Genomic DNA, 26,964 nt, shown 5'->3' with positions numbered 1-26,964 from the left:
CAGAGTAACAGCCGTGTTAGTCTGTATTCGCAAAAAGAAAAGGAGTACTTGTGGCACCTTAGAGACTAGCCAATTTATTTGAGCATGAGCTTTCGTGAGCATCCGATGAAGTGAGCTGTAGCTCACGAAAGCTCATGCTCAAATAAATTGGTTAGTCTTTAAGGTGCCACAAGTACTCCTTTTCTTTTTATGAAAATAGCATTTTTGAGATCAAGAGTTGTAAACCAGTTGCCTTGATCCCGGGATGGGATTATTGCAGAGTGGGTGACCATCCTGAACTTCAGATTTTGAATGTAGGCGTTTAGTAGCCTTAGGTCCAGGATAAGCCTTTTGTCTTTGGGATGAGGAACTGTCTTGAACTGAAGCCTCTCTAGATGTGCCGAGTGGGGACTGGTTCTGTAGCTCCTGGGTCTGGAAGTGATTCCACCTTTTGTATAAGAACCTTCTCTTAGAAGGTCCCATGCTGATTTTCCCCATTCTATTTGGCACCATCTGTGTGTTCAGCTTGGTCAGAGTGCTGGCCCCTTAGCGGTACTGGCTGTACTTGTCATCACCTGGGACACAAGGCCTCCAAAGTTTTGGAGTGGGATGTAGATAGTCCTTTTCTCTTTGAAGACAATGAGTTGGAGAGAGATCTATCCTTCTCATTTGGGGGGCGGGGTGTGAGGGGAATGTCTAGATCCTATGTCCTCACTCTTTCCCAGCTTCTTACCGGAATCTAAGTGCTTGATGTTGAAGGCTCTGGAACTAACTGAAGCTGACCTCAACAGGCCACTCCTGGATTCCTAAGGCCAATGTACAGGGGGGGATCCCCTGGGTCTGGACCAGTCTTTGCTCTTATGGTTCTATCCACGAGGAACATTTCCAGACAGACCTCCCTCTCCTGTCTGGTCCATCACTAAAAGGAATGGCAGATGCTGCACTTGGAGGTGATGTCAGTCTCTCTGACATGGTATAAAACAGCGTCATGCTTGTCATTGAAAGGCAGTGTCCTCAGACAGATCCCACAGTTTTTGAAACCAGGAGCCTTGGGTGTAATCCAGAGGCTCCTGGTGGCAGGAAGCAGGAGGGAGACAGGGGATATAACCACCATACCTGAGACCCCTCTACCAAACTAAACTATTTCTAAATACATACTAAATAAATAAATACTAAATACGTACAAGAAGAAAGGAGCTATCCAAGAGTACAGCTAGGTGTGGACATGAGCACTCTGTCTCAGGCCAAAGGTGTGAGAAGGAACTGGAGTGACAGTTGGCCAGCAACAGACAGTGCTACCAAAAACCTTTCAGTCTCAGGTTTGTTGACCACATGTGCTACCAGAAGTGGAATACGCATAGGAACAAGCACTCTTTGAAATGATAGTCTATCATGTAGCAATACTTAAATTTTGTACTTAAATGGCTACCATCCATTTCAGGTGGTTTCTTTTCTTGTTTTCTTTTTTTGTTTGTGTGTTTTATTATGATGATATCCATGTTCCTTAAAAAATCAATGCATGTTTTAAAAATTTTACTGTACTTTCCTTAGACTGTGGGTTGCTCAGATATCAGAGTTCATAAAACTGAATGAAAGCACCTTGTACTCATTCAATCCACAGGTCAATCTGAAGCTAGTGTAATATGTAGGCAAGAGGGGTGATAGGTTGATGTTTCTTGGAAAAATGATTAGTAGTAGAATTTGTGAGGAATTCTAGTGTTCCCAAAGTTCTTCCTACCAGGCCAGCTGTAATCATCCAAATTGGATCGAAATCAGGCATACAAATACTAAGGAGATGAAGTAACATAATAAAGCAATGAATCTCATCTCAGATTGGGGTGGAGTACCCTTGATGACAGATCAGCACCTGTCATGAATATAAAGGGAAGGGTAAACCCCTTTAAAATCCCTCCTGGCCAGAGGAAAAATCCTCTCACCTGTAAGAGGTTAAGAAGCTAAAGGTAACCTTGTTGGCACCTGACCAAAATGACCAATGGGGAGACAAGATACTTTCAAAAGCTGGGAGAAGGGAGAGAAACAAAGGGTCTGTGGCTGTCTGTATGCTGCTTTTGCTGGGGATAGAACAGGAATGGAGTCTTAGAACTTTTAGTAAGTAATCTAGCTAGGTATGTGTTAGATTATGATTTCTTTAAATGGCTGAGAAAGGAACTGTGCTGAATAGAATGACTATTCCTGTCTGTGTGTCTTTTTTGTAACTTAAGGTTTTGCCTAGAGGGATTCTCTATGTTTTGAATCTAATTACCCTGTAAGGTATCTACCATCCTGATTTTACAGAGGTGATTCCTCTATTTCTATTTACTTCTCCTTCTATTAAAAGTCTTCTTGTAAGAAAACTGAATGCTTTTTCATTGTTCTCAGATCCAAGGGTTTGGGTCTGTGGTCACCTATGCAAATTGGTGAGGATTTTTACCAAACCTTTCCCAGGAAGTGGGGTGCAAGGGTTGGGAGGATTTTGGGGGGAAAGACGTGTCCAAACTACGTTTCCCAGTAAACCCAGTTAGAGTTTGGTGGTGGCAGTGGATATTCCAAGGGCAAAGGATAAAATTAATTTGTACCTTGGGAAAGTTTTAACCTAAGCTGGTAAAAGTAAGCTTAGGAGGTTTTCATGCAGGTCCCCACATCTGTACCCTGGAGTTCAGAGTGGGGGAGGAACCTTGACATGGTGGCAGAGTGGTGGGATTAACCTGAAATCATTTTGAAATCAATTTGAGATTTTTTGAACTAGAAATACAGATTTTAAAAAGGAAATTTTTTTTCCTTTGGGGCTGCTGGAAAGCAGCTAGTTTTTTCTCTGCTTTGGGGCCAGAGCAGAGACAAAAGGGGATTATCTTTGTGAATTGCAGGTTTTCTTTGCCTGGAGGCAGGGTACTTAACTGCAGGGAAATTCACAGTCTTCCAACCCAGAGGTTTTTTTTCCTAAAAGTAAACGGGGGAGGTGTTCTACCCATTTGCCTGGAGACAAAAGTGGCAAGAGTTTTTTTTTGTAGGATTTTGATTTTTTTACAAGGAGCACCGGTTTGAAAAGGAATTTTTTGTTTTCCTTTGGGCTGCTGGTAAGCAGGTTTCCAAGTAGTTGGAGGTTTTTTGCTTTGATTTGGGGCCAGAGCAGAGACAAAGGGAACTGTCTTTTTCTGTAGGCTGACAATCACTATCAGAGAATAGGAATCCTATTCCAGCACAGCAAAATTTTACAAGCCAAGTTTTGTTTGTTTTATTTCTAACCCTCGGGTGTAAAGTTAGTTAAAAACAGAGAGGTAAAGATGACAGACACCAAGGCACTATACAAATTGGAGTTAGCCAAACTAGAGACAATGAAAGGAACCGAAAAAGCTCTAGAAGCTGCTCACAGGAGAGCAATGGAGGCAAAGGACAAAGAAAGGGAGGCAGCGAAAGAGGCAGAACAACACCAAGCGGCTGCTCACAGGAGAGCTATGGAAGCAAGGGACAAAGAAATGGAGGCAAAGGACAAAGAAATAGAGGAGAAGGAAAAAGAGAGGAAGCATGTGGAGGATGCATGGAGAAGCATGGAGAAGATAAAGGCTCAGCAGAATATACCAACAAACCCTAGCAATCCTTCTCCAGGTACCACTTCCCATCCCAGAAAGTTCCCCACCTACAAGGCAGGCGATGATACTGAGGCCTTCTTAGAAAACTTCGAAAGGGCCTGCCTTGGGTACAGCATCTCTACAGACCAATACATGGTAGAGCTGAGGCCGCAGCTCAGTGGACCCTTAACTGAGGTGGCGGCTGAAATGCCTAAAGAACACATGAACAAGTATGAACTGTTTAAATCCAAGGTGAGAGTCAGAATGGGGATAACACCCGAGCAGTCTCGTCGGAGGTTCAGAGCCCTAAGGTGGAAACCAGACATGTCATTTACCCGACATGCCTACCACATTGTGAAACATTGGGATGCCTGGATATCAGGAGCAAGTGTTGAATCTCCAGTAAATTTGCCCTTCCTAATGCAAATGGAACAATTCTTAGAGGGTGTTCCTGAGGAAATAGAAAGATACATCCTAGATGGGAAGCCCAAAACTGTAATCGAGGCAGGAGAGAGTGGAGCCAGATGGGTGGAGGTGGCAGAGAAGAAGAAAACTGGTCGCAGTTGGAGTGGAGACCAGAAGGGACAACCCCAGACCACACCCTATTACCGGGGGCCGCCCAAAGCCCTACCTACCTCCCAAAGAACCCTCCAGACCCCTTATCGTCCCACCACCCCGTTCTCCAGAACCCACCTCGCCCCAGTGACCCGTCAGCTGGACGATGTTTTACGAGCTGGGGCATGTAAAGGCCAACTGCCCCAAGAACCCCAACAGATTGCACCGGAATCACACCAGAGGTCCGCAGGCCCAGATACCTCCCAGATACCCTTGGAGCGGAGGGAAACTGTGAGTGTGGGCGGGAAGAAGGTCACCGCGTGGAGGGACACCGGAGCACAAATGTCAGCTATCCATGCTTCCTTAGTGGACCCCAGTTTAATCAACCCAGAGATCCAAGTGACGATTCAACCCTTCAAGTCCAACTCTTTCGATTTGCCTACAGCCAAGTTGCCTGTCCAGTACCAGGGCTGGTCAGGAACGTGGACTTTTGCAGTCTATGATGATTATCCCATCCCCATGCTGTTGGGGGAAGACTTGGCCAATCATGTGAAGCGGGCCAAGAGGGTGGGAATGGTCACCCGCAGCCAGGCTAAACAAGCCGTGAGGCCTAGCTCTGTTCCGGAAACTTCTATCAGGACCCAGTCAGAGGTGATGGACCTGGACCCCAGGCCAATGTCTGCAACAGCAGTAGTGGATCCAGTCCCAGAGACCCAGACGGAACCAATCCCAGAACCGGAACCAGCCGAACAACCAACACCAGACCCATTGCCAGCACTGAATCCAGTACTTGCAACCTCAACACCAGAGGGCCCCGCTGAACCTGAACCGGCAGCAGCCCATAACCCTACACAAGAGGCTCAGCCGGAGCCTGAACCCCAACAGAGTGTCCCAGCGGAGAGTGGTTCACAGTCAATGGAAACAGCCCCATCCCCTACATCGCATCCAGAGGGACCAAGCATAGGTCCACAATCTAATGAGGAACTGATGTCTCCAGCATCAAGGGAACAGTTCCAGACCGAACAGGAAGCAGATGAAAGCCTCCAGAGAGCTTGGATGAAAGCCTCCAGAGAGCACAGAACAACCCACCGCCTCTCAGCTCTTCTAATCGATCCAGGTTTGTTGTAGAAAGAGGACTTTTATACAAGGAAACTCTTTCTGGTGGACACCAGGAAGACTGGCATCCTCAGAGACAGTTGGTAGCTCCAACTAAATACTGGGCCAAGCTCTTGAGCTTAGCCCACGATCACCCTAGTGGCCATGCTGGGGTGAACAGGACCAAAGACCGTTTGGGGGGGTCATTCCACTGGGAGGGAATGTGCAAGGATGTTTCTACCTATGTCCGGTCTTGTGAAGTATGCCAAAGAGTGGGAAAATCCCAAGACCAGGTCAAAGCCCCTCTCCAGCCACTCCCCATCATTGAAGTTCCATTTCAGCGAGTAGCTGTGGATATTCTGGGTCCTTTTCCGAAAAAGACACCCAGAGGAAAGCAGTACATACTGACTTTCATGGATTTTGCCACCCGATGGCCGGAAGCAGTAGCTCTAAGCAACACCAGGGCTAAAAGTGTGTGCCAGGCACTAGCAGACATTTTTGCCAGGGTAGGTTGGCCCTCCGACATCCTCACAGATGCAGGGACTAATTTCCTGGCAGGAACTACGGAAAATCTTTGGGAAGCTCATGGGGTAAATCACTTGGTTGCCACTCCTTACTACCATCAAACAAATGGCATGGTGGAGAAGTTTAATGGAACATTGGGGGCCATGATACGTAAATTCGTAAATGAGCACTCCAATGATTGGGACCTAGTGTTGCAGCAGTTGCTCTTTGCCTACAGAGCTGTACCACACCCCAGTTTAGGGTTTTCCCCATTTGAACTTGTATATGGCCGTGAGGCTTAGGGGCCATTACAGTTGGTGAAGCAGCAATGGGAGGGATTTACACCTTCTCCAGGAACTAACATTCTGGACTTTGTAACCAACCTACAAAACACCCTTCGAACCTCTTTAGCCCTTGCTAGAGAAAACTTACAGGATGCTCAAAAAGAGCAAAAAGCCTGGTATGATAAACATGCCAGAGAGCGTTCCTTCAAAGTAGGGGACCAAGTCATGGTCTTAAAGGCGCTCCAGGCCCATAAAATGGAAGCATCGTGGGAAGGGCCATTCATGGTCCAGGAGCGCCTGGGAGCTGTTAATTATCTCATAGCATTCCCCACCTCCAACCGAAAGCCTAAGTTGTACCATATTAATTCTCTAAAGCCCTTTTATTCCAGAGAATTAAAGGTTTGTCAGTTTACAGCCCAGGGAGGAGAGGATGCGGAGTGGCCTGAAGGTGTCTACTACGAAGGGAAAAGTGCTGGTGGTGTGGAAGAGGTGAACCTCTCCAGGATCCTTGGGCGTAAGCAGCGACAACAGATCAAGGAGCTGTGCACTAGCTACGCGCCAACGTTCTCAGCCACCCCAGGACTGACTGAACGGGCATACCACTCCATTGACACAGGTAATGCTCACCAAATTAGAGTCCAACCTTACCGGGTGTCTCCTCAAGCTAAAACTGCTATAGAACGGGAGATCCAGGATATGTTACAGATGGGGGTAATCCACCCCTCTGGAAGTGCATGGGCATCTCCAGTGGTTCTAGTTCCCAAACCAGATGGGGAAATACGTTTTTGCGTGGACTACCGTAAGCTAAGTGCTGCAACTCGCCCAGACAACTATCCAATGCCACGCACAGATGAACTATTAGAGAAACTGGGATGGGCCCAGTTCATCGCTACCTTGGACTTAACCAAGGGGTACTGGCAGGTACCGCTAGAAGAATCTGCCAAGGAAAGGTCAGCCTTCATCACACATCTCGGGCTGTATGAATTTAATGTACTCCCTTTCGGGCTGCGAAATGCACCCGCCACTTTCCAAAGACTTGTAGATGGTCTCCTAGCGGGATTAGGAGAATATGCAGTCGCCTACCTTGATGATGTGGCCATATTTTCGGATTCCTGGGCAGAACACCTGGAACATCTACAAAAAGTCCTTGAGCGCATAAGGGAGGCAGGACTAACTGTTAAGGCTAAGAAGTGTCAAATAGGCCTAAACAGAGTGACTTACCTTGGACACCAGGTGGGTCAAGGAACTATCAGCCCTCTACAGGCCAAAGTGGATGCTATCCAAAAGTGGCCTGTCCCAAAGTCAAAGAAACAGGTTCAATCCTTCTTAGGCTTGGCCGGTTATTACAGACGATTTGTACCGCAATACAGCCAAATCGCCGCCCCACTGACAGACCTAACCAAAAAGAAACAGCCAAATGCCGTTCAGTGGACCGAAAAGTGTCAGAAGGCCTTTAACAAGCTTAAAGCGACACTCATGTCTGACCCTGTACTAAGGGCCCCAGACTTTGACAAACCATTCCTAGTAACCACAGATACGTCCGAGCGTGGTGTGGGAGCAGTTTTAATGCAGAAAGGACCTGATCAAGAATTCCACCCTGTAGTGTTTCTCAGCAAAAAACTGTCTGAGAGGGAAAGCAACTGGTCAGTCAGTGAAAAAGAATGTTACGCCATTGTCTACGCCCTGGAAAAGCTACGCCCATATGTTTGTGGACGGCGTTTCCACCTGCAAACCGACCACGCTGCACTAAAGTGGCTTCATACCACCATGGGAAATAACAAAAAACTTATTCGGTGGAGTTTAGCTCTCCAAGATTTTGATTTCGACATCCAACACATCTCAGGAGCTTCTAACAAAGTGGCTGATGCACTCTCCCGTGAAAGTTTCCCAGAATCAACTGGTTAAAATCGTCCTTGAGATGTGGAAAATATTGTTAGTCTTTATGTACTTGGTAGTATATTTAGAGGTGCATGTGTCTTATTAACTCTGTTTTTCCTAGAGCTCCAGGAAGAAATCCCAGCCAGCGTTTCACCCTAGCTGAGATTTGGGGGGCGTGTCATAAATATAAAGGGAAGGGTAAACCCCTTTAAAATCCCTCCTGGCCAGAGGAAAAATCCTCTCACCTGTAAAGGGTTAAGAAGCTAAAGGTAACCTTGCTGGCACCTGACCAAAATGACCAATGAGGAGACAAGATACTTTCAAAAGCTGGGAGTAGGGAGAGAAACAAAGGGTCTGTGGCTGTCTGTATGCCGCTTTTGCTGGGGATAGAACAGGAATGGAGTCTTAGAACTTTTAGTAAGTAATCTAGCTAGGTATGTGTTAGATTATGATTTCTTTAAATGGCTGAGAAAGGAACTGTGCTGAATAGAATGACTATTCCTGTCTGTGTGTCTTTTTTGTAACTTAAGGTTTTGCCTAGAGGGATTCTCTATGTTTTGAATCTAATTACCCTGTAAGGTATCTACCATCCTGATTTTACAGAGGTGATTCCTCTGTTTCTATTTACTTCTACTTCTATTAAAAGTCTTCTTGTAAGAAAACTGAATGCTTTTTCATTGTTCTCAGATCCAAGGGTTTGGGTCTGTGGTCACTTATGCAAATTGGTGAGGATTTTTACCAAACCTTTCCCAGGAAGTGGGGTGCAAAGGGTTGGGAGGATTTTGGGGGGAAAGACGTGTCCAAACTACATTTCCCAGTAAACCCAGTTAGAGTTTGGTGGTGGCAGTGGATATTCCAAGGGCAAAGGCAAATTTAATTTGTACCTTTGGGAAGTTTTAACCTAAGCTGGTAAAAGTAAGCTTAGGAGGTTTTCATGCAGGTCCCCACATCTGTACCCCAGAGTTCAGAGTGGGGGAGGAACCTTGACAGCATCAAAGTGCACCCTTAAGCCAGTATGACACATAACTTCCTGTCAATTGGACTAATGGTGACTTAAGTCACCAAGGTCTACTTGTCAGTCAATCACATCTAATGTAATTTTGATAATATAAGTATTGCCAGAAAAGTTGCAGAGACCTGGGTACCCATTTATGAATTTCAGGCAGTCAGTCATATAGGCAGAAAATATAATTAGAAACAAATTATGATGAAATATAATTTTTCTGGACTGTACCATCAAAACAAAATTTTACACAGTGCTACAAAATAAATTTCCCAGTTCTTATATAGGTCAGAAAAACTAGAATAGAGGATGTGGTGAGCCAAAATGTAATAGATTATAAGTCTACCCTTGAGATGAAATGTGATCATCATCAAAAGCTAGGAAACACGGATGAAGGCAAAGTAGTGCCACGAATTCCAACAATCAACTCTGTATGGACCATAAAAATCCCATTGCACACGGCTAAAATGCATGAGAACAAGGGATACCAATAAAGAAGGTCAACTAAAGTCCTAGCTCTACAAATGCTCATTTTGCACATGAACACTGTGTCAAAGCCAGATAAAAAGGTTTAACTAGAATAATAATCAAGCAGACATTTTGAGTTCCAATTGGACATAGTGTATATACTGTGGTCACCATTTCCCAGTACATCGTCCTCACAGATGGGGAAAGTGGGAAAATGAGAATACAGAACTTTAAAACAAACAACAACAGTCAAGAAGAAAGCATTTATTGCAAACAATTTTTCAAGTTGTTTAGCTTCTGAAATATACTGTGGTTCACAATCTGTGAGCAAGTGCCAAATCTCCTTTTCAACTAAAAATATTGAAATGCAGTCTTTAAATTTTTGACAAAAGCAAGGGCCTAATTTTTTAAAAGATCTGGCCCTATTTATATGTATGCTTAATTTGCATGTGTAATTAACATTACTATGTATACAAATTAGGTATTTGTATGTGCAAATGAATAAGTGGCCATTCTCCCAGTTATGCATATGCGCAGATAACTCAGCATTATGAGCATCAGAATGCAACTTTTGGAAGACAGGTCCTAAATATGTTTTGTTTCAAACAAAATATTTTTTAATTTGCTGTAATTATAGGCTTGCAGTAATTATTTGAATTAGCATTAGTCTGCAGATCTCCATTCTCTCTTATGTGATTTTATATATCCCAATTTCAAGAAGCAGGCTAAGTTTACGGAAGCTGTTTACTTAAGGATGAGTGAGGTGTGTGGTTTTTTTGTTGTTTTGTTTTTTTTTTGGTTTTTAAGATGAGTGGCACAAGCTACATAAAAGTTGACATTCACCTCCTGCTGTGTGAAGGTGATATATATGGATTATAGTTGGCTTTGGTGCATTTTTATAGTATTGTTTGAATATAAACTATACAATAGTTTCCATTTTATTTTTCATTCTAATCTTATTACTTCATTGTTAACAATGAAATGTGCAGTGTTCAGGGTGTACAGAGCTGAGTTTGTAGGCCAATGCAGATTTTATATTCTAAGTGGCAGCACCATCAAGCACAGTTCAGGCTGTTTTGGCAACTCCAGCCCTAAATAAAAAGGTCACATCTATCTATGTAAAGTGTCTCCATACTAATGTCAAACATAGTCTAACTGAAAATGTTAAAATAGTGATGTAGACAGAAAAGTGATAGCACTCAGGCATAAAACGATAAATGTGATTTATAGAAATGATGTTAAGGGAAAATGTATCTTGGTTTAAGCTTATGTCACATTACATCAGGAATGTTCAGAGAATGAGAGTCATAACTTTCTACCTAGTGCAACTATCCTCATGTTGTGTAGACAGCTTGAATTGTGAATAAACTTCTCTTCATAAACTAACTGTGACTAGGAGACAGATTATGTACAGTATCGTGTGTCCTTAGCTCCTTGTGGTCTACATATGGTTATGCTTATAAATTCATACCGAACAAACTGGTATATCCATTCCCTTATCTCCATATAAAGGAGCAGCATAAAAGTTTATGGTGCCCCTCTTGGATTATGTTACTTTAAATGACCCTCTTTATATAACTTTTATTTTGGGAGCTTTTGACCCTCCAAATCATCTTTATGATTTTCCTAGCCTGTGTCTTAATGACAGCTTCCAGGGCCCTTCAACTCCATGTTTTCCTTTCCTCATTTTCATGGAGATTTGTCTTGTTTTGTTTCCAAAAGCATAAACAGGTATAATTAAGTGCAATGAACTGTGTGATGGGACACTCTTTGCAAAGCCTTTACAATACACTTTCCCTTGCAGAGTTATTCAGCTAGTTCATATAAGAGCACTGTTTTCACACCTGTGCCTAATCTGAATAATTTGTGTGGCTACTGCGCTCTCCAAACAGACTGGCAAGTCTTCCAATCTAGAAACTGTTATGGACATATTGCAGCATTTGGAGGAAGGAGAGGTTATTCCTATCTGGGGAAGTTTGAAATCTACCAATTAAGACTATTATTAAGGGTACATATATCTGAAGTAGCTCTTAGTTGTAGTGATTAAGTACTTGACCTCAATGAATCAACTGAAAAACTGCAGTAGTGCATAGAGGTTCCTTAATAATTTCCTGTCTTCTTCTCCTCTCTTTTATCTCTGATAACCTGCTGAGCAACAATCCAAGAAAATCTTCCACTGCCCTGTTGAATTTGCCAAAATCAGATTGGCCAGGTATAGAAATCACCTCTATAACTTTCTTTGGATACACAAAATGCTAATAAAAAACAAATGAATTTAGTATATGTGAAAGACTCAAGTTTGACAACCCTGTAATCTAGGGCTCTCCAATTAGAGGTGCAGGATGGATTTTTAAAAAACTGATAAAAATCAAGCTTTCTAGTTTTAAATTCTCATTTATTTCATTGATAAACTTTTAAAGCTTCTCCATAATATCATGTATGGTGATTTATTTCATATGTATTCCTACATCCAAATGTAGGAAATGGAATATGAACAATAGTGGTTACCAATCTGATTGTGGTATGACTCATAATATTTCAGTAATTTGTCATAACGATGTATATTATTTTATCCAGTGCCTGAAGCTACAAAGTGAACTTAAATTTAGCTTGGGGATCTGTTAGAGAATTGCAATGGTTGCATTACATGAAAAGTTTTACATCATAAAACATAATGCTTTGCTGCTTGCATAAGCATTTGTTTGGCAAACCTCTATGGAAATTTCTGTAAGTCGTTTTATTGCACTATTACCTTGTTTCAGCATACAGTATTGCGCAATTGTCTTGTTTCAGCAAAGTACTCCCCATCTAAACCACAGTTTATATGTTCATATTTTTTTTCTGGGTAAAAGTTCTGTATCTGTTCTCGACATACACTGACCTTTCATCTCAATTTCAGTAAAATCTCTATTCCAGTCTCTACATTTGGATCAGCATCTATGGCCATGCCACATTGACTTGGTAACATTCTCAGTATGTGTTAACTCATGCACACAAACTAATTTTAAACAATATAGGCACAAATTCCACTCTTTCCTCTTCTCTTTGTCTCTTTGAATGAGATGAATCTCTAGTTGGATTTGATTTTTATACAAATCTAGATGGCCAAATTTCCATTTGTATCAGCCTAGCTATGTGGAAAAGACACTAATCTGTTTCTATTCTTCATCTGTCTGCTGCCTTTGCCATCATTAATCCCTAATCTTCTCTTACACTTACTCTGTTCTCTGAGCTTTCCACGTTCCACTCCTAACTTTCTGACTGCACCTTCAGCATGTCCCCATCCTTCTGTTCCCCTTTAAGGGTGAAGTTGACCCCTATACGGAGGACTGGTCCCACTTAAGTCCTATTTTAACATCTTGTGCTGGACTTCTGCTACGGGTGTATTTCATCCTAGGTTAATTTATCCTGTCCGATGATTTCACCCATTCTTCCTAGACAGATGATTCTCAAATCTCTCTTTCTAGCCTTGACCTCTCCCTCTTGTCCAGGGTTCACAACTTTAAAAGCCTTTCTTCTTGGACAGCTGGCCACTGTCTCAAATTCAGTTTCTCCGTAAGAGAGCATCTTGTCTCCTTTCAGTTGCCCCTCTTTCCTCTCTCCTATCAATGCTAACTTGCTTTAGTCTTGACTCCTCATTCTTCTTTTCTCCTTACATCCAAGCTCTTGCTGAGCCCTGTCATTTTTTTCCTGCGTATTACCAAATTCCACTCTCTACACTTGCTACCACCTGGGCAACCATACACCAGCCCAACACTGGGCACAGTCTAGCTATAAGTGATTAGTAATGATTTAAAAACTGTGTATATAAAAGCAACCTCTAAAAGTACTTGGCTCAGAACCTCGCATTGTGTATGTACAAAGCCCATCAGCCCATACAGATACAGTTTGCGTGCAAAAATGCGTTTCTGCCTGTGCAAACCTTGCAATCAAAAACTTCCTGCCCAAAAAATGGCTATGTAAAATTGCTCTGAAATATTAGAGGCCAATTTATGACCTCTCTGAAGTTCGGGAGCTCAATCCAGCCTAGCGATGAGCACTCTGGCCCCGATCCAGCATTGCACTTAAGTAGTGCTACTGACTTCAATAATTCAAATCAGTTCCTTAAACTCAAACATTTTTGTTGCAGCAAATTATCTGTGTTTCTAAAACACCAAACGTAAAGTCTTTAATAACTTACATCACATGCTTTTTACTACTTCAGAAAATTGAAGAAATCTCTCTATTTAAAGGGACTTAACAGCAAACCAAATTGCTTTGCTGCTTGAAAATGCATACACCTGCAAAATTGTCCAATGTTTAACCCTCTTAGGTTACCAGGCTAAACTCCAGAGTGCAACTTTGCTAACTCCACAAAGAGACAGATTTTGAAAAAATTTTCAGAAATAAAACCAAGCTAATTACTTTTACTAAAATCAGATTTAGGAAGTACAATATTAATTTCACTACTGCCTCCTGTAATATTATTAGGTTTCCCTGGTGAGAATAATAAATTAATATGAGCATTAAATGGAGTTTAGGTACCTAATAGAGTAAGTACAAAAAAAAGGAAGAACAACAAGACATCCTGGGGTGCATTTTATATTAAGGCTAATAACTAAAATTTCCCAAAAGACAGCGTATTTTATGTAAGGAAAATAAGTTGTGTAGGGTAGCATCATTGTGTGTTGGACAAATTATAAATATGATGAGATATTCTAATCACATTGCTATAGTACTTCCATGTATTAGATCACTTCCAGCAGGCTATAGACAGCACTGATAGCAGAAATACCAATATTGAAGGTAAATAGAAATATATGAGATTCATCCTTGCCCTGATACACAAATAAATTCCATCAACATTATGCACACTTTGATGAGACTGTAAGATACCTCAAGGTCCCTGAAAATGCAGATTTGATAGCCCATTCATTCTCCAGCTACCTCAGGACTGTCTGTCTGTCTTCTGAATAGAAATCTGATTTCATTTCTTTACCACATTCTGTTCCTTATATCCCACTGACTATTATTTTTCTCTCCAGTAAAAATTCCTCAAACTATATTTGACAAATTTCAGACTCTAATTTAAAAAACAAAACCAAGAAACCTTGTACATTTAGAACATACTAATGATGTACAAAAAACAAAACTGTAAGACTAATGATAGATCAAAGCCTACCCGTTAGAGAAGAGCAGCATTCAAACTTACTGATGCACTTAAAACAATATGCTTGTTCTGTGTAATTAAGAATTTATGGAAAATTTATTAAATCTACAAATATTCAGATTTTGGATACCTCAGACTATTGCTATTAAGAATCTCTTAATTAAAGGTTCACTTTGTTTCTTTAAACATACTGGAACTATATCCTGTACCCTTTTGCAAAATACTTCTATTATAATTTGTAGGATTGTAGTTGTTTTCACAACATAATAAAAGAAAAACTGAAATGCAGTTTGGTAAAATATCAGTTTTTTCATAATATCTCTAACAACAACTCAGAATCTCCATTAGAAAGCTATTAGCGTTGTCATCTAAGTTATTATCTGGGCCCTGATCCTGCAATTCACTGCACAGGTGGCCTCCTGCACTAGTGGATTATCATTGACTTAAATGTGAGACTCCATGCAAGTGCAGGGGTTTGCTCACATGCTTCTAGTTGCAAGACCTGGGCCTAGGTTTCCTGGCTCACTATTATTTCCCACTACATTTCTTTTAATTAATGACATGTAGAAAGACACACAGAGAAACAAATTATAATCTGTTTTAGCTTAATAATAATAATAAAAGACCTTATTTTATATAAGTGATTACCTGGATTCAGATGCTGAAAGGTTGTGTCTATCCTAGCTCCCTGAATATCAATAACATCTTGTGGTGGTTTATCTTTCTAGTTTTATTTTTAATGCTAATAATCTATAAATTACATATTAGCTAAAAGATGCTCACTGTTTTTTATACACTTAGCTGTCTGTATGTGTTCATTTGTGTGGTCTTTTAAAACAGGAGATAATATATTTATATTATTTACTTCTCTTGTGTATGATTTATTGTTTCATGCATTTTGTTCTTTGAAAGAATGTTGGGTTTTTTTATTTCAAAGCTAAATGAAAAATATGAAAAACTCAGTCATATGCTCAAATGAAAAACATGTTATAAGTAAATATGTTCTTCTTGTACATTTAGTAAGTAAACATGCCAGCTCTATTAACTGTACCCCAGGTAAAGGGGCCAGAGTGGCATAAAGGTGCCCTAAAAACCCTTTTTGTGGCTGGGAGACAATTCCCCTAGTGCAGGGGCTGAGGAAGACCAGAGTAAGGCTGCCTTCTGAAAACCCCTAGAAAGCCTAAGGGTAAGAGATCACACTGATCTCTTAAAACCAGTGTAACCCCACCCACACTCTGGGAACTGCAAGTTCTGTGCTTTGCCTCAGGCATGAGTCACAGTGAAATTATTTGTCCAGGCTTAAGCAATTCATTGCCATTAAAATCCTTTGCAGAAGACAGCCTGATGTAAGGGTATCCTTTAATCCTTCCGAAGTGAGGAGTATATTGCTGAAGTTTCATTGTTGTATGATGATGTAACTTAATGTGAAGAAAAGGTGTAGCTGGCAGTTTTGAGCAGCAAACAGAGCCCAAGTCAAGTAAACAAGAGAGATTCATGCATACTCGTTAGTAACACAATCTGCAGGAGGAGAAGTGGTGCTGGAGAAAGGAAGGTTCCAGCAGAACAGAAACAAAGTAGAGCAGCTATTAGCCACACGAAGAGCAGCAAGGATGGATGCTACAGCAATGGCTATTGGAGACCAAAATGATGTCAAAACACTTCAAGTGAAGACTGTAAAACAAAGGAGCTTTCTTGATATAAATCAGTCTAGTAAGTTTCAGGCTTGAAAGTATTTTGGGAAACCCTCAACCAACATGAAGCCAGATGGGAGCAGAGCTGGCGATATGAATGTGTGTGCTGCAAAAGTGACAGGTATGCCAAGTGCCAATATAAACACACAGTGTTGGACCCAAAACAGGATAAAGCATGTCCTCCTTAGAAGAATCTCTGCTGGCAAGTGTCACCCATGAATTAATCCTGGATCCAACATTTTCCTTACACTTGCATGTCTGTTTTTTTTTTTAAGCCACATTAAATTTCCATGCTGTACATATATGCCGTTTCCCTAAAAGGTAAGTTGTGAACATGCAAGAATTTTCCCCAGCAGGATTAAGCATGTGAAGAAGTGGTTGTGAGGGAGAGAGTTACTGATGTGAATGCAGCCAACCCACCTGAAGTCAATGTAGTTGCATATGGATAATGCAGTAGAACTTGGCCCAAATAATTTTGATACTAGACAAAAATCATATAAAAAATAGATATTAAATGGAGCCATGAATATAATTCTCCTTGGTGTGAAAGCCTCCTCAAGCCTTTACCCTTCCATCATTACCGTAAGCTCATTTAAGCAACTAGGTAGCTTAGAATATAACATATATAAATCAACCAGATACAATATTTCTGACTCACTGTGAAACATTTCTACTTTCATGAGAGTATGTGTAGTCATTTTGCTGCCACAACTATAATCCAGGAACAGTTTGAATGTTATTTAACCAACATTTATCAAGCATATGATGGCATCATTTCAATGCAGTTGTATATTATGTTCATGACAGCAAGATCTGGCAAAAATCACCAACAATCCTATTCTGTGCAGATTGTTCCAGCATGTTTGATTAATCAGAAGGGGGAAAGAGCAATATATTATCTCCATTATACAGTTCGCTTATAGAATTAGACTCACAAGTACCTAATACTAAACAGCAGCTGCTGGAAAAATGCCATTTCTCCAGAAGAGCTGACCTGAGAGACACTATCCACCTGCATCTTCCTTGAATTTAATTTTTATTACTATTTTTACACAAAATGAAATTTATAGGTCTCTACTGAAATTCTGGGCCAGTTTTCAGGAAGATGAACAGCAGGAGCCCAGCTGATGGAGTTCAAAGCATACATTGTCGGAAGGGACTTACAGGTGGAAGAGAGAGAGTTGGGAGAGTTTACAGAAAGGCTGTCTGGTGAGCAAACTGTTCTTTAAAAGTTCTTCCTGCCCTAAGAGCCTATGGAGAGCTGACAAAAACACAATGGAATTTTTTTTAAAATTCAGACATGGTGCACAATTAAAATTCCACATTTAAAATATTAACTAACCTTAAAACACATTTTACTGTAAATGGAAATCATTTAAAATGGTCTGGCTGAGGTCTGTTTCCCCTCAGATTGTCTATTATATTTTCCACATCTGGAGAAAGGGTTTAACATCACTGAATGATATTTGGCAGCATAGGCTTTGACGGCAGCACTAAAGTGGGGTTTTTACCCACGAAAGCTTATGGTCAAATAAATCTGTTAGTCTTTAAGGTGCCACCGGACTCCTTGTTTTTGTGGATACAGATTAAGACGGCTGCACCCTGATACTTAGCACTAATAAAGAGAGTGTCAAACTGCAGTGTGGAGGAATGCTGAAAGCCTAGACAGAATGAAGACCCAGGCTTTCCCAGTTTCGTCGTATTGTAGGCTGTCATTGTCATGCCCCTAGCTGCTTGGTCATGCAGTAGATAGAACTCACTCATATAGAACGAGCTACTGAACTGAATACTTTAAAAATTAGCTGGCCACCATATTTGCTTTTTTGGGGAGCTCCATTGAGACAGACCCTTTTGGCCCTATAGCACACGCCATCATTTACACAACTGTGCAAACATTCCCAAAATATAGGAGTAAGAAAGCCCACTAGCCTCTTAAGCAGCTAATGCTTCTGCTCTTGTTCTCCTACTTTAAAAGAAGTAATTTCCTATATCATGAACATTGCCAGATCCCTTCGTAAGCTACCAAAAGTAGCCAGCAGCAAGCTAATAAGGGCTGGCTATTGGCATTTCCTATCATTCACAGAATAATTGCTCCATGCGCCATTCCCCTGCCATGAGAGGCTGTAAAGAACACACAGCAGAATTCAAAAGGCCTTCCTGGTTTAAGGTAACTCAGAGAAAGACTAGCCGCTCTCCTGGTATTTTCACTGAAACCAGTAAGTACAGAGCCAAGTGAAAGGTGTGAGATAAAAAATCCTACATGTTAAACATATTTATCTATCTATATTGATAACAGTGCTTTATATTACTACACTGGAAAGAATTTTTAATTCCAATTTACTTTTAGCTGTTTATGTCATATGGGCCTGATCCAACACCCATTAAAGTCAAAGGGACCCTTTCCAATGACTTCTGCAGGTGCTGGATCAGACTATTAGTATGGTCAGTGAAAGGTGAATGAAGTCCATTTCACTTTGCTTTATAGTCAGGTTCACTTTCAATGTCTGCATACCAGAGCTTGCAATGCAATGCTTATTTATTTAAAAATAACTGTTCGCATTTCAATTTAAAAACTCACAGAAATGTGTGTAATAGTTGTGCCTACTCCAAAGGTCCTACTGTTATCACAACATGGCTCTTGGGTTTTGTACTTGTTTTAATTTAAATTTTGGATGAAATTTAAATTGACAGTGTCCCCTTTATCTCCCCCCCCAATGAAATTTGGTTCAGTTTAATTTTAAGCAACCTTCACCACCACTGCCTACACTGTCTGTAATTAGCAGTAGTGAAATTATATAACCTATTCACATCTCAAGATGATGATTTTGTTAACACCAGAATTTGTTGGGTAACTTTCAGAATAAGATGACATTGTCCTGAGTGTTACTAGATGACAACTTCATACTGCTTGGCAGTTCCAGAGCTGTGGCAAATCCAAGAATAAAGCCTGTTAATCTACCTCATGTGAGTAGTCCCATTATTAACTTTCACTGTGCTTTACTAGCATAGATAAGACATGTTCCTTGGCCCTTTGAGTAATGACTTTATTTTCATGAGATATTCATGACCTCCACAGAGCATTACAGGCAAAGGTACAACTTTTTGTATATTTGCTATAGTTTCATTAACTTGTAGGATAAATTTAATTTGTTAGAACTCAGCTACATTCATCAAGTAGGAATTCTGTTAGTTTTACATGATGTGCACTTTGTTCTTTTGCTGCAGTCTGTTGGTTTATCATTATAGCTGTTGACATAGATAATCATTATTGAATATTTATATATTTCTTGAGACCAATGCATTTCCCAGGAGAAAGGCATTACTTTGATTTTTAGTTTATGCATAAAAGTTAAAATGACTTAGGAATGCAAAACATTTTGAGAGGAACAAATCTTATTACGTAAACTCAAATGGAGTGAAATGTCCTGAAGACAGGAAAGTAACAGTATAAATTCGCCTCCATGTCCTTAATAACTCTGACTTTTCCTCAAGTCTTCCAGGAAAAAAACAGAGTTCTAAATGGCAAAATGTTTTATAAAATCAACATGAAGCGTCTGTCTAGCATTAACCGCAGGACTGCCATTGGTTCCACAGTAGAAACTCAGGGCAGAAACCTGAGAGGCTTCCTATTTAATGCTGTTATCCTTATTAGTCAAGCTACCTGCACATATTACCAGAGCCAACTGTCTGCAGGGGTAAAATTCTAAAATAGAAGAATTTCTTTTACATTTTCTAAGGCTGTGAAACAAACTGTAAAAAGATGGTATTGTCAAATTCTGCTCTCATACTGTGTAACCCCAGAGGAATGTTAAGAGGAATGCAGCCTAGTGGCACCAATTCTCCTTTCATGCTGGTGTAAATCAGGAGTAACTCCACTGAAGTCAATAGAATGACACTGACATAAAAACAGTGAGGAGAATAATTATAACATTAAGGCTATCTATTCATCCATGTACTTGCACCACACCCATCACTGTGATATCTCAGCATTTGATTACTTCTACAAGGAGCATGCAAATTCTCACTTTCACTTTTTCCATCCCTCTGCTGAAGATAAAACATTTGTGTACATATCTTTTTAGCTTAGAATCACTGTTCCCTATCAACTGATTTTAATGGCACAAGGATTTCGGGGGGGGGGTTATTCCCCAAACTCATCAGATCTCTGCCTGTAATGCCTCCTTCCCTGGCATAGTTAAATAACCTTTTGCACAGCAAAGTGAGCATAGCAGACTGACATGCAAGACATCATCTAGAAAACAAAACTTAACTGCCTCAGATCTCAGATGTATAGATTTTGGGTTTAAGTACTTCCTGTCTGCTGTGGATGGCCTGCTAGAAAAATGATAGCTGGAGTAAAGTCTGATTAAATTAGAAACAAAATATTCCTGTTGAAATTACAGTTCAAGCTGCACGCAAGTGACAAGCGAAAAGAGATCATAAAGTGCAAGAAGGATGAACTAGCTGGAGTGGAGAGGTCAGATCTTGCACATATTTGGAACTTCTAATCCTCTCATGTGGAAGATTGATGAAAATCTGGTGGCTGAAAATGATCAGTTAGCTATTTAAGGAACTTTTCAAAGTCTGAAAACCTGACTGACTAAGGAACTGGTATTAGTTTGCATAATGCAGATTACATAAATGTCAAAGTTAAGGGCCCGAGGGAGTTAGCAAACTACTTCGAATTTAAAAAAAAAAGTCACACAATATGTCTAACTTCAACTTCAGTAACAGCTTCTTACACAATAGCAGTAAAATACCTTTTGATTACGTTATTAAAATAAGTGACCCCCCTTTTTGTTTTTTAACCACAAGTGAGTATTTATTAAGAAAAGTTGCATGTTTTGCTTTACATGTATTTATATGCTGAAAGTTCAATTAAGATAATTTCCTTAACAAAATGCAGACAGTAATCAGAGGGATAGTCATTCCAGACCACATTGAAAAAATAAGAACTGCTAAAATCTAAGTATCAATTTTATAACAGCTCACAAGTCCCTTGAGAGGCCTCTTCAAAGTTTATTTGCTTTTGCTGTGTCAAAGGGAAAAAAAGAGGGAAAAAGTACGTGGTGATATGAAAACGCACACACTTGGGATGTACTAAGGAGGATGGTTTGCTGCCAACAGGTAAGAAGAGCTATGGGAAACCATTCTCCTCACCAGAATAACTGACAAACAAAAATAATAAAATAAATAACACTTCTTCAGGCTCACAGTACAAAAGCCAACAGATTTTTTCTATCATCTAACTTATTTTTAAAGTGAAAGGTAGATTATGCAGGTAGAGAGCTGTAATTTTCACACCAAAATACCCTCTACACAAAACAGCTTGGCAGTTGTTTGTTTTAAACTGTTTAACGATGCATAGCCTCAAGACATAGTATAGCGAGGATGCAATGGATTGGTAACAAAATATGGCTTTATTAAAGTCCAAATACAAAAAATAACACTTATACAACAGCATTAATAGCACATATTATACTTAAATGTGTGTAATTTGAGGTCAGCATATTACTTCCCTCTCACAGGTTAGTATCCAGAATTTGTCAGCCTGGATATGGTGGGCTGTTTGCTTCATTCGCACGAGTAGAAGCATTCCTGATTGGCTTCCCAAGGGAAGTCCTGTCATTTTAAAAGTTGCTACTGCACCACACTGGGATAGGTAGTAGCTAAAATATTCCAGATGTGCCGATGTCCCAGCACACGCCAGGCAGACACCTATTCTTCCTCAGTGAAGGGAGATGATCTCCTTAGGTTTCCTAAGTCTGGTTAACATAACATTTTCACCTCACATAGTAAAACTGTCACAAACAACACAGCAGATATCTTTTTTAAAAAACATCAGTGCTTGCCAAATGAAACCACGTTGTTGCCTCCTATATTAGGTATATGGGAAATCTGTGTTTTTTGGACAAAGGATGACTTTAATGATGAACACTGTATCCACCACATATGCTACATTATAAAACTAATTATCTTGCTCCCTATCTTGTGGCGCTCATTGATCAAACCCATTGCCAAAATATCCCAAACTAGAAGGAAGTTGAAGAACATGGGCAACGGACAGAGTCATCACTTAGGCAGTATCTCAAGACAGCAGCTTACTGTTAATGACCAGTTACAACAGTCGACAAATATATGGCCACTGCAAATGCCATTGTTCAAAAATAGCTCATCAGTTAAAGCCCAGAAAAGGGATCCCAGATCCAAGGGCCCAAAAAAGAAAGCCTCTGTTGTTGGATTACATGTATCCATGCCCAAGCTTTCTAGTTGTCATTGTGGCTTCTAAAATGCAAGGATTAGATGGTACAGAGATGATTTCATACATGAATGTACATTCTCAATACTAAACACGATTTTCCAGATTTTTCCAAATCCTACACAAAAGTGCAGCCTCCCCACTACTGAGGTACTCATTTTATGTGTCTGTCTAATCTACCTAGACAGATGCCTTCACAAGGTGAAAGGAAAGGCTTAATCTGATCATAGAATATCTGGGTTGGAAGGGACCTCAGGAGGTCATCTAGTCCAACCCCCTGCTCAAAGCAGGGCCAATCCCCAATTTTTGCCCCAGGTCCCTAAATGACCCCCTCAAGGATTGAACTCACAACCTGGGGTTTAGCAGGCCAATGCTCAAACCACTGAGCTAACCACTGCCTTTGGATGTAAAGTCTCAGCAGCAGACACATAAACAAGTCTTGCTTCCAAAGTACAGAGTTTACATGGGAATGAATATTGATGTCTCTCGTCTCTTGAAACTGGAGCCTATGCTGCATAGAAAAGGGACTTCCTTATACCTTTAACAGTTATCTATAGAGAAAATATAATCTGGAACACTCCCAGAACTGGCTTCTATTAGGGCCTTCACTTGTTCTATTCCTGAAAGGCCCTAAATTGTCCTTTCCCCTGTAAGAATGTTACCCTTTGCTTGTTTTATGTACACTCCTGTTGATTGCTCCTGTTGCACAAAGTTTTGAGGTTTTCTTCAACTGTTGTATATAGTAGCTAAGGAACCTGGGGAACCTGCCAAGAAGAGATCCTAAAGAGAGCTGCTCAATGGAAATAAATTCTATGATGGTCGTTCTGTTTGTAGACGGAAGGAACACCAATCTGTCCGAGTTGTTGTCTCTGCTGAACAGAAAACCAGTCTGGCAGGTAGGGAAAGTCACTTTTCTTGGCTGAATTTCCCCTTCCCCCATGTACCCTGATAAGAGGGGGCAAGCATCAAATAAATCCGTACTTAACTAAGTTTGCCTTTAGACTACTTTTTTCTTTTTTTTTTTGTTTGAATTATTCCTTTATTCTAATCACTTAAAATTTACCCTCAGAATCTGCCAAACATTGCGTAATTGTGTTAAAGATCTAATCTTCCTCCCTTGTCAATGTAAATTACAGAAAACAATATTAAGCTTATACTCTAGAGAGTTTTAACCACAATTTATGCAAAGAACATTTCAAAATTTTCATATAACTTAATATGATTAATTATAGGTCTAATACTATTCATAAATTTTCAAGAAAGAAAAATAAATACAGATTTTTAATGACAGACATTCAAAAGCAAAACAATAGCAAGAGGTGGCTCCTTGCTCTTGCATAAGCCTTTTCAAACTAGCAAAGGTGATTGTGATCAGTGTTCAAGGCAGCTGCTTTTAGGATTTGATTCTATGAGATGTTCACCACCTCCTGAAGCATGTGGAGTGCCCTTAACTGCCAAGGACTTAAGCAGACTTCAGGGGGAGTTGAAGGCACTCAGCACCCTGCAAGATCATCCCTGGAGCCCTAATACTCAATTCCAGTAATTCTGTTCTTAGGAAGCCAATATAAAGTCTAGGAGGACTTGTGACACCTTTAGAGACTAACAAATTTACTTGAGCATAAGCTTTCGTGAGCTACAGCTCACTTCATCGGATGCATTCAGTGGACAATACAGTGGGGAGATTTATATACATAGAGAAAATGAAACAATGGGCGTTACCATACACACTGTAACCAGAGTGATCAGGTAAGGTGAGCTAGTACCAGCAGGAGAGCGGGGGGAGAAAAAACTTTTTGTAGTGATAATCAAGGTGGGCCATTTCCAGCAGTTGACAAGAACATCTGAGGAACAGTGGGGGTTTGGGGGGGAAATAAACATGGGGAAATAGTTTTACTTTGTGTCATGACCCATCCGCTCCCAGTCTCTATTCAAGCCTAAGTTAATTGTATCCGGTTTGCAAATTAATTCCAATTCAGCAGTCTCTCATTGGAGTCTGTATGGAGTAGAATCTTAGTGCAGTCTCTCTTGAGCCAGTTCTCTCCCTTTCCCACAATCTACTTTTTTCCAGGCAGGACAGCAGCAATGTTTTCACAAGAGGAATAGGGTAACATTATTGTCTATAGGCAGCACTCTGGAACCCCTGCATATAGAATTTCAAAACTCGACATGAACTGGAAAAGTTCATGGTTTGGGGAAAAGAAAAGAACTTAGAGATGATATATTTCTAATTTCGAGGGTTCTTCAGAATAGATTTACCAAGGATTCTGATTACCTTGAGCACAAAGTAAGAATATGTAAGTATTCCAGACATGCCAAACCAAAACTACTATTTAAAAATAGGCTAAAAAAAATCATGTTCTTACTAAAAGTACAGTTTACGTATTTTGTTGCTTGCAGTACAACATATTTTCTCAAAAATGTTTTGGAGGGAATATTCCTATAAACAGGGATTTAGATAATCAAGAAAACTTAGGTAAGTGACACGTGCTGCAGACCATAATTGAGATTCAGATCAAAAGGAAATTTCAAAGATTTGCATTTCAAACTGGAGGAAGAGAGGGGAATATTCTTTTTTTTTTGGCCAATATAATGGACTGCTTCACATTTATTTATGTATTCATTTTTTATTTAGAAAATATGCTTCTCTACAGTAAACAAAATCTTAAGCAAAGAAAACCTATACAAAGAACAAAAGGTCAAACAGATTACAGGGACTTTCTCCCCCAAAACTCCACATCTTCCATAGTCTCATCCCCGACCTGCTCAAAGAAAGATCTGCATGAATTCATTGATAAGCCTTGCACCCTGCTTTTAAGATTACCAGAACTGCTCCCTTGACTGGGCCATCAGACCCTGAGTTCTAGAGTCCAGAACCCTCTACCAAGAACACTGCTTCCTTTCTCAGACATTTATTGGCTCTATCATAGACAGTGTTGATGGTAAGAAAGGCACTATGCCTGGTACCCAGGATTGAAACCAGGTAGAACTGTATGTATCAAAACCTTTTTGAATGAATTGTGTCCAGAAACAAATAAGGAAACAGTGAAGCTTCTGAAGAGGTTATATGTTCTCGATGACTGACAATGCAAAGCAAGCAGGAAGCAATATTAGCTGAAATTTCTGAGTGGGAGTCAAATGTGGCCCCATGTTGAGCATATAGCAGTAATCTCGCTGGGAGATGATAAAAGTTGGATTACTGTTGCAAGACCCATATTGGAGAGTGTATGTGCAGTTATGTAACTTAAATGGAGATGGGAAAAGGCTTTCTATCAAGCAGTGTTACCATGGAGTTCAGGTACAGTCAGAGGTCTAGAAGCCAACCACATATTACATTCACAATGGGCGGATGTACCCTGTCAATAACAGCAGTGCTGGTAACCCTCATGATTCTGTGGTGAGTCTTGTGACATTTGTTGTTTTTCTTAAAGCTTCAGTTCCTGGTATACTTCAATTCTATACAAATTTCAGCTTCTAGCTTTCCTGTTTTCAGGGAAAATCTTGAAAAGATGACCCAAGTGTACCTTAAAGGCTCAGGACCCAGAAGGCAAATTAGAATAACCCAATTATTTAATTGCATGCTTTTTGGAATATTTGGAATTAGCATTATTATAATTGGGACAGCAAAACCTGCCACTCTGCCCAAATGCTTTCTTCTCCCTACTGTCATAACTTCTACCTTGTCTGCACTGAACTTTAGAAAATCCAGGCTTCTCTCACTGCTCCATACCCCCACTCCACTAGCACAGCTGAACTTCTTCCTAACTCTGTACTGTTGTTACTGCCACTTCTCTACGCCTCTCTGTGTCTTGAAACCACAACCCGCCATTTACCCATAGTCTTCCTTCCTCTTCCAGTAGCAGAGAGTGCTTTTAAGCTGTCTAACAAAGAGAGGCTGAATTTAGTGTCACACAGATTTCCCTGTTAGTGAAATAGCATTATCTCAGAAAGTTAGCTCAGCGAGGAAATTTCAAGTTCCAAATATTCACAATTCTCTCAAAACATGCAGCTACCATTTCTGGTAATTACTTGGCACAACTTCACCATAGTAGAGTGAAAGCAAGATCTGCATATGCAGGTTGTGTAGCAATTACCACAAGGTAATACCGTTCTACACATTATTTCATTTAATATGAAAATAAATAGCAACAAAAGCTAACCCCTATATCGATCAATTTAGCCCTCAAAAAGATTTTTCTCTCTTAAATCCACATAGGATAGGTAGGAAAACTGCTTCTGCTGAACACACAGTTTCTTTCATTTCACTTTAGTGCAGAATACCAATAACATTTTAATTATAACCAAAGTAAAAAAAATAAAAACTATCTAATGTTGTGCCCTGGGCAACCAGCACTATTTTTGATGAGAACACAAAGGCCAGAGACACACTAATGGACTTTGATAAGTAGTTTTCAGTGTTGTAGCAGTGTTGGTCCAAGGACATGAGCGCACCAAAGTTGTTTCAATAAAAGATATTACCTCACCCACCTTGCCTCTCTCTTGATAAGGAGTTTCAGTTCTTTTCAGAAAAGGGCA

The 26,964-nt window shown here is 40.3% G+C and overlaps 1 long non-coding RNA gene across 2 annotated transcripts in view; it reads left to right on the top strand.

Annotated features, from left to right (window-relative positions):
* Positions 1-16,889: 16,889 nt before the first annotated feature.
* Positions 16,890-26,964, top strand: part of LOC144264118 (uncharacterized) — a 41,594-nt gene continuing 31,519 nt past the window's right edge. The window contains exons 1-3 of one of the 2 annotated variants that reach the window (XR_013345953.1): positions 16,890-17,381; positions 19,032-19,136; positions 23,266-23,327. This is a non-coding gene — a long non-coding RNA (uncharacterized LOC144264118). Of the gene's footprint in view, positions 17,382-19,031; positions 19,137-23,174; positions 23,328-26,964 lie in introns of both variants that reach the window. The other variant, XR_013345952.1, reaches the window with a different exon arrangement.

This window comes from Eretmochelys imbricata, chromosome 4, assembly GCF_965152235.1.
Source record: "Eretmochelys imbricata isolate rEreImb1 chromosome 4, rEreImb1.hap1, whole genome shotgun sequence".
NCBI lineage: Eukaryota > Metazoa > Chordata > Testudines > Cheloniidae > Eretmochelys > Eretmochelys imbricata.
The sequence above is the reverse complement of the archived record's forward strand: the minus strand, read 5'-3'. Positions and strand labels throughout refer to the sequence as shown.